A 9,252-nucleotide genomic window follows, 5' to 3' on the forward strand; every position below is an offset into this window, starting at 1 on the left:
TTATTGTCTTACTAATATACAACGTTTTTTTTTAACCGTTGTATATTAGTTATTTTTGTGGGGTCAAAGACAACGCTTTTTGAAAAACGTTGTCTATTAGCAATTTTTTAGTGTCTACGACAATAATTTTTAAAAAATGTTGCCTATTGTCAAATCCTCATCTAAATTTGGGATGATCTGAACCGTTGGATACAACTAAGGAGTAGAAAAATCCTAAGTTTCATTTTGGCACCCGCCTTTCTCCTGAACCTCTCTTACCGAACCCCACTCACGCATAGTCTTCTCCTCCTGCGAATCCCTCTCACGCTTACATACTTGTCTCCTCATCTCAGCTCACACCCTCTCCGGCGAACCCCTCTCCAGCGAACCCCTCTCCGGCGAACTCCTCTTCGTCTAATGATACTCTACCGAATCCCTCTCCCACTGAACCTAAAATCTAGCATCCGGATTCAGGAGCCATCATCTCTTCATGCTACAGATTTCTCCCGATTGAGAGTAGTGCTACAACCGGCTTCATCAATCGACAACCTCTTTGTCGACAGATCTCTTGCCGAAGAAGCTTCATCCGGCCATCCCACACAACTTCTTCGTCACCAGCACAACTCAACCCACTCCATCCAGATCACACTCGCATTCCCTCTCTGATCATCTCTCATCCGTTGCTCTTCTTCCGAGAATCGGACAACAACCGTCTCTCAGTTCAGGCCTTCCAAGCTCCTCAGATCAGTTCCATCTGAAACTTCCAACAATAGCCTTCAAGATCCGGATAGCATTGGTTCGATTCCTTGTGTGACTTGTTGGTTCTTTACTTCTAAGTCTTGAATTGTAATGGAGTTGTCATTTCCTCTTTCGATTGCATGCATTTTGGCTCATTTATTTCTTGCATGTTAAGTGTTTGAAGAAATGTTTGTTACATTAGATTCATTCAATTTTGTAATGTTTTAGTTTAATTGCTTGCAATATCATTTATATTGAATTGTAGGTTGGTTATGTTTGTTAATTATATAATCTTACTGCAACTTGGTTTGTTTCATATCATCCATTCATCATGATCATAGTTAATTGTTAGGTTTTATTTAAAGTACATTCACTTAGTTGTTCGTATTTGTTTATTGAACCTCAATTTACCAAAAACATCTTGTCTAAGGATTAGCTGTCTTTCTTTTTATTTTGAGCTTCACAGAATTATGTTACTTTTCATACAATTTTCCTTTAAAATTTAAACGTGATTAATATCGATGATTTATTTACTGCTTTCTAACTACACTGCTTCATTTTCCTTGTATTTCATCTCCTTAAAATGAGAACCAATAAGTTCCTCAAAACTATCCCTTTTATCAATCACAAGTATACTTATTATAATTTCCTTAATTTCATTGCCTAGAACGGCTTTTTTTATTTCCTATGAATTTCATTCCATGAACCAACGTTCTATCATTGTACTAAATTTGCAACTTACCTGAAGGATCATCATTTTGCACAATCCAAGGATGCGTCAGGATTTCTTGAATAGAGAGACTCTTTTATGAGTCTTTTACAAGGAGCTACTGATTCAAAATGCAGAGAAGTATCAGATGCCAAAATATCACCACATGAAATCTGATTGCTTTACTACTTACCTTGCTGATGAAATCCTTGCAATGCATTTTGCCTCATTTGTTTCCTGCATGTTAAATGTTTGAAGAAATGTTTGTTACATTAGATTCATTCAATTTTGCAATGTTTTAGTTTAATTGCTTGCAATATCATTTATGTTGAATTGTAGGTTGGTTATGTTTGTTAATTAGATAATCTTGCTGCAACTTGGTTTGTTTCATATCATCCATTCATCATGATCGTAGTTAATTGTTAGGTTTCATTTAAAGTACATTCACTTAGTTGTTCTTATTTGTTTATTGAACCTCAATTTATCAAAAACATCTTGTCTAAGATTAGAACTCATTGTCATACTTCTCCAATACAGTGTACATGCATTATTTCATAACGATGACTGATCTTACATCATAGTTGTCTGTCTTTTTCTTTATTAGAATCTTAGTTGTTGAGTGATTAATTCTTTAAGCTTACAATGGTCATACATTATTAAGCTTATAGTGAACATACATTATTTCATAAAAGATGATCGACACCTGTCCCTTAATTGTCTATAGTTTTGCTTAATAAGATTTTTAGTTGTTGATTACCTCATTCTTTAAACTTACAGTGAAACATACATTATTAAATTATTTCAACTAGTATCAATGTTTCATATCAAATCTTAAACTCATGATTTTACAATCAGCTTGTAATTCAAGCACACAAGTTGCTATAATGTTATTCTTGTCGTCTTTCATTAAATGTTGAGATTATGAAATTTTCACATGCAGTGCCTTTTCAGATATTTTGAAGGTGAATGGAGGTATTCAAAAACTCTAGCTAAATAGCTCGGGTATGGATGATTACAGGACCAGCAACTACATGCTATGTGGCATTGCATCCGAACCTCAGGGGTGTGACTAGGAAATATTTCGATGAAGAACTATAAGAAGTCTTTGGGATTTAAGCAAGAAGATGGTTAAAGCCAATGAGTAAAGAACATTCAAGTCAAGAGGATAAGTAGCATCTATCAAGATCCTTTAAGTTCATACAATAAGATATAGTCGATAGGAGTAGTTTTGAGTGTCTACTAATTAAAATTTCTTTGTATGCGAGTAATTATATTTTTTATAGAAGTGTAAGGAAGATAATTTGTATATTTATCTTGGATGTTTATTTAATAATATATTATTGATTGAAGTAGATTCATTGTTATTTATCTTTTATTTGTCTTTGGTATTAAAAGACAATAGTTTAAAACATCTTGTCTTTTGCTAAAAAAGACAACACTTTTTTTATGCATTGTGAAACTATTGTCTTTGCTAAAAAAGATAAAAAATTTTATGCGTTGTTTTTAAAAAAGACAAAGCTTTTTATGCATTGTCTTTAAAAAAGACAACGCTTTTTATGCGTTGTCTTTAAAAAAGACAACGCTTTTTATGCGTTATTTTTGTAAAAAACGACAAAGCTTTTAAAGCATTGTCTTTGCTATAAACGACAACGCTTTTAAAGCGTTGTCTTTGAGCAGACTTTTAACAACAGTGCTTTTAACAACGTTTTTTCAGCTACATTAACAACACTTTTAAAGCGTTGTCTATCAGCTTTTTTCTTGTAGTGTCATTCCAAATTCATAACCCCCAAATGTCCTATCATATTCTTCATTTTTCACTCCGACATGCCTATTTTGATCGTCTCCTATTAAAATCATTTCATTTGATAGCATATTTTGTAATATTTCATCTAGGACATCCCAAAATCTTGATTTAATAGCTTCATCTGATCCTATTTGAGGTGCATATATGCTAATTATGTTCATAGTTTCTTTCGCCACTACTATCTTGAGAGCTATAATTCTATCCCCTTTTCTAACTACTCCTACAACTTCATCCATTAACAAACTATCTATAATAATATCTACTCCATTTTTTATTTTACTCTTTCTTGTCTATCACAACTTAAAATCTGAGTTTTCTACCATCTTTCCCTTCTCTCCTACCTATTTTGTCTCTTATACACACAAAATATTAATCATTCTCTTAATTATCGCATCTACACCTCTATTAATTTACCAGTGAGGATTCCTATGTTTTATATTCTAAATCTTAAATTAATAATTTTTCTATGATTTTTGTTCTTATCTAACTTATGGCATGAGAACTCTTGCTTATTTAACATGACACTAAAATTTTCATGGAAATATAGTCATTCTTGCAAATACATTACAGTCAGATCCTGCAACGTAAACTCTTATATATTTAGCATTACATCCGAGTTATGGAGATGCAACAGTCTTTGCAAGGACGTTACAATCGAATACTGAAACGCGTTCCTTCCAGGGAACAACATATAACATTAGCATAATAATTTAATAGATCCATTTATTGAACATTTGCCTTAGTTTTAACATTGGTTGACAACATAATACAATCTTCTTCCTTTATCTGGGCTTGGGACCGGCCATGACTAATTCTTCATGGGCGGAGTTAGGCCCCTTCATTAATTAAAAAAAGAAAGAGTAGAGAAATTAAGATTGATTATCCAAGGTTAGATGATTATACTATTGACTTTAGGATTTAAAAAGAATTATTTTTCAAAATCCTAATTAAGATTATTGGATCTTAACGATTACAACAAGTTGCGAGCTCAAGTATGTGGATCACGTATAGATATCCTACTAACCTAGAGTGGGATCAATATCACTATTTTTAGATCTCATGTGTCATTTTTCAACATCGAGACAACCTAAATTTGTGTTTAAAAAACTCTTTTAAATCTCTCAGAGTTCTCAACTAAATGGACACAGAATTAAAGACAACAAGAAGTTTTTTTTAAAAAAAAAATCCCACAATTCAATGGCTCTTTAATGTTTTTTGGTTAAAGAAAAAAAGAACCCAAATTATTGGTTCTAAGGCTCCTTTTGGATCCTCTGCACTAATTTTAGAGCCTAAGTATCAGAAAAAAAGTGATGAAGGACCCCATAAAATCCCTCTAATGATCGTTTTTGGGAGAAAAAGGGGATTTCATCTCCTTTAACTTCCAAGGGTTATTTTTTGTCAATTCATTACTCCAGATTGAGACCAAAAGAGGCACCATGCTGATTCTCGATGATGGTTGTTTAGAGGTAGAAGAGATCAAAATTTGTGCCTCTATGGTCTGTGCCAAGTTAATTTGTACCTAAATGTCTCATAAAAAATATTGAGGAATTTTTTTTTTTAAACTTCTTTATTAGCTTGTAAAATTTTATATTTTTACTCTCTTGACTTCTTTTGGGATTGCATGCACTAAATTAGACCCAAAAAACTATCATATTTTTATTCTTAAATTATAACAATAACTCCAAATACTAACAGGATTTCATGTGCAGATTAATTAATAATAGCTTTTATGATAATAAATTCAAATACTATAAAAGGATTTCATGTGCAGATTAATTATCATCATTTGTTAAAAAAAAAATAGTGAATTTTTATGAAGGCCTCATTCACTTGCCATCATTACAAAGCGGATTGAAGTCTCGTTCTCTCACCATGAAAAAATTTAGTTCAAAAAGTTAATAAAACGTGATTTGGTCTATGTAAGCATTCTTTCCTCAATCAGTCAAACATTGAGTCTCGTTCACTCCTACGTACTAACATGTCTATATCTCATTAAGTGCTAGTGCTCACACACAAGTTAATTATTTTTAGTGTAATTAATTGGGCAATTGATCATTTTACAGCTGCGATTATTCGACTTCTTGAATTTTCTTTTTTGAGTGTCTACAAACAGTTTTAACACTTGTGATTTACTTCCCTGTCCCCAGGATCTCACACCAGGTCAGTGAGCTGCACTGCGGAAGCCAAAGGAGCAAGGACTTTGGCCAGAGCTCGGTAACCAACCCAACACATGACGTGGTTTAGGAAAAGCTACAAAGGAACAAAGACACTTTGACCCACTTCCTTGGATCAATGTAGCTGACTACTCTTCTTGCTGGTGCATCATACATGCTTGGGACTTGCGAGACTAATCTGAGTTCGTCTTAACTAATATTCAGGTCCCGCTCTAGGATAATGATCAAAGGTCTAATTTGTAAGGATCCTTAAATTTGACATGCATATATAATATATATTATATATACTTAGATTATTTTAATAAAAATTTAAAAAATATATTTAATTAGATTATTTTAATAAAGGTCCCAATATATATATATATATATATATATATATATATATATATATATATATATATATATATATATATATATATATTATTGAATTATATTAATAAAGTATGAAAAAATATATTTTCTATTAAAATTTAAAAAAAATCTAAAAAAGAAAAGAAAGAACAAAAAGAAGAAGATAAATGATCCGTTTTTCTCTTTACGATATTTTATTTCTTATATAATTCTTTCTTCATTAATTTGTTTATATAAGTTATAAGACTCTAAAGAGTAAAGTATAAATCTTGAACACTAATTTCCTCCCTTCTTCTCCTTTGAATATCTTCTAATTAAATTTAAAAAGTTTATTAATTTTAGTTTCATCAACATGATCATTTATCAATATATAAACTTATAACGTAAGTTACCTACTTATCTTATTTCTTCTTATTGTCAATATTCAATATCGATTTTTAATATTGTATTGGAGTCAATATTTTGAAGGGGAATCTTGGGGCAACGGTAAAGTTGTTGTCATATGACCAAAAGGTCACGGGTTCAAATCTTGGAAATAACCTATTGCAAAAAGCAGGGTAAAGCTGCGTACAATGGATCATTCCTCGGGATCCCATATGGCGGGAGCTTCATGCACCGGACTGCCCTATTGTAGTCAATATTTTATAATTTTTCTTAAAGATTTAAAAGAATTTAAATAAATCATCCTAATTTTAATCATCATAGAATAAATTATATCGATTGCTTCAAGCACAAATCAAGCTTTATTATTCTTTGATTATTATTTTCACTACTTGTGTTTGTTTCATTATTAGCTTTGTTGCTGGTTTTGCGTGTATTATTTTTACACTTGAAATTTGTAATACAAACATGTTTCTAAAAAAATATAAATTTTGGAGTTAGAAAAGAAATAAAAGAAAAAGAGTGGAACATATTATTAAAACTAACAAATGTGTTCTTTGTAAGTTTTTTAAAGCTAGCTCTTCAATTGAAGATTCAGTTGATGAATTGCAAGAAGAAAGTCAAGAATAATTAAATAATCATGTAACAAATAAGCAACAATCGAGTAATCAAGAAGAATTAAATAATCATGCAATCAATGAGCGAGAAGAATTAAGAAAAGATGATGATTATAATCATGCAACGAATGAGCAGGAAGAATTGAAAGAAAATGATGATAACGATTTGAATATAAATAGCTTGACAATTTTATGTATCAAAAATGAAGTGTCAGAAAAATTTGATATTGAAGTCCTTATTGATGATCTTACTTCTCAAAATACTAGAAGATATAGATTTTTTCAATGATTATTTTATATTTATTTTTTTTATTTATAGGTATTATATTTTTTTGAAGAAACTTAGGAAACATTTTTTTTATACAGTGTTACACTTTTTGAAAAATCTTAAAAATTAAATTTTATATGAAGTTTATCTTATTTTAAATAAAATATATTGATTTTCAAATTTTTCTATTAAACTATATTTAAATTGTAAGTTAATAAAATTTTTCCTTTCTCTTCTCGTTAGGACCATAGTTTGCAAAATCGCGATCCGGATCGTAGGATCGTACGATCCTACGATCCGGAAGCCCAAAATCGATCCAGGATCGTGCAGAATCGTTTTTGTAGTAGGATCACAGCAGGATCGCAGCAGGATAGGTAGGATCGGTAGGATCGGTAGGATCGGAACAGGATCGGAGCAGGATCGGTCGAAGCTTTGAGAGGTCATAACTTTTGACTCGGATTGAACCACAGGACTTATATATATAATATATCAAATCAAATCTTATTCAGAGATCTTTAATAAATTTCAAAGTTTATCCTTAACCACCATATTTCAAACCCAAAAAATATCATTTAAATCTTTTTCGGATGTCTAGAAGATTTTATGTTTTTTTTTTTATTATCTTTTTTCATCTTATTAGGGTTTTAAATTATTTAAACATATGTTTAATTATTTTTGAGTTAGTTTTTTATCAATAATATTCTGTCATTTCTTTTCTCCAAAATAATGAGTTTTTGGATATCTATTGTTTAGTATTATGTGACATCAACCCGTCTTTAGAAGATTATTTCCAGCATTCATATTTGAATCAAATGATTCAATAGCTTCTGTTATATACGTTAGGTGCTTTGTTGACCTTTAAATTTAATTATTTTATAAATCAAGGAAATATTTTTGACATTGAATGTGTTATTATTATTGTATTAATAGAAATTTTATATTCTTTCATTTTATAATATGAAAATATAAATATTATTACTATGTGAGAATGACAGTTGAATTACAAGTTAATTTAAATTTATACATATAGTAATGTAATTTGAGGTGTTAGTATAAATGATTGCATATATATACAAAATTAATTATTTATTTATATGTAAATGAGTTTTTAGGTATTTTTTTTTCTAATTATTAATCATGTATGATAAGATTTTAAAATTTTTTGGTACAATCGTACGATTCTACGATCCGATCCTGACCAATTTGATTTTGACCCTAAATCAATTCTACTAGGATCACGATTCTACAAAGGACTCCTAAAAATCAGATCCGGCCCTGCTAATATTACACAGTGGGGTAATGAACTTGAATTCCCCAGGAAGTTTCCTGATCTCCCTCGATGAGCTCCTCACGCAAATGCTAGAGCTGCAAGTTGGTGAAGTATGATCTGATCCGTGTTACGAGTGACAGCGGCTTCTTTCGATAACAGGGACAAGACGTCCGTTTTGCTTGCTAGTTCAGCAAACATCATGTGGAAGACAGCGACAGCCTAGTTGCTGCTCGTATACTTCAAAATTTATAATTCCAATCTCTGGTCTTCAAGATCGGATCCGCCTAACCAATTAAGACAATTTTTATTTTTTTTAGATTGAATTTAAATTTTTAATAAAATATCATGTTATTCAAATTTCTGATAAATTTATTTTGATTTTTTAAAAATATTTTCTATGAAATCATTTTCATACGATATTGTATGTACCAGGTCAAATGATTAAATATGTATTTATTTTGCAAATATTTATCATGGAGCCGAAAAAGAAACGACAGTTAATATATATATATATATATATATATATATATATATATATTGTTATGGAGAGGATGAATTAACGGCAATGATAAAAGTTAAAAAGATATATGATACGTTTATTAAAATAGATTTGTTAAACAATATAAAATATATAGATTTAGTAATTAAACTTTTTTTTAAAATAATATATCAATAATTTAATTAAAAGTTATTTTGATGGAAATATATATAATGGCAAGCTATTTTGTAAATTAAATGAGCTCTATATATAACTAAAAACATTTAAAAAAAAAGAATTACTTTTTAAAAGAGTTTGTTTAGATAAACTATCTTTTTAAAATTATTACGTACGATATAATCAAGCGAGCAAGATCTGATCTCAAAATCATTGACTTCCTTCCACCGACACCACAAATACAAGTACTAGTCTTGCTTGCAGATTACTTTCCCATTCTCTATGCGCCACTTGGAGAATCTCCTC

General features: G+C 30.3%; 1 long non-coding RNA gene across 2 annotated transcripts; it reads left to right on the forward strand.

Annotated features, from left to right (window-relative positions):
• Nucleotides 1-233: 233 nt before the first annotated feature.
• On the forward strand, nucleotides 234-2,403 carry LOC122001383. Of its 2 annotated transcripts, none has more exons than XR_006117341.1 (2): nucleotides 234-775; nucleotides 2,367-2,403. It is a non-coding gene; the product is annotated as an uncharacterized LOC122001383 (long non-coding RNA). The 2 variants fall into 2 exon arrangements; XR_006117340.1 differs by having other exon boundaries at nucleotides 2,378-2,403.
• The last annotated feature ends 6,849 nt before the right edge of the window (nucleotides 2,404-9,252 follow it).

The sequence above is a fragment of the Zingiber officinale genome, chromosome 7A, assembly GCF_018446385.1.
Source record: "Zingiber officinale cultivar Zhangliang chromosome 7A, Zo_v1.1, whole genome shotgun sequence".
Taxonomy (NCBI): domain Eukaryota; kingdom Viridiplantae; phylum Streptophyta; class Magnoliopsida; order Zingiberales; family Zingiberaceae; genus Zingiber; species Zingiber officinale.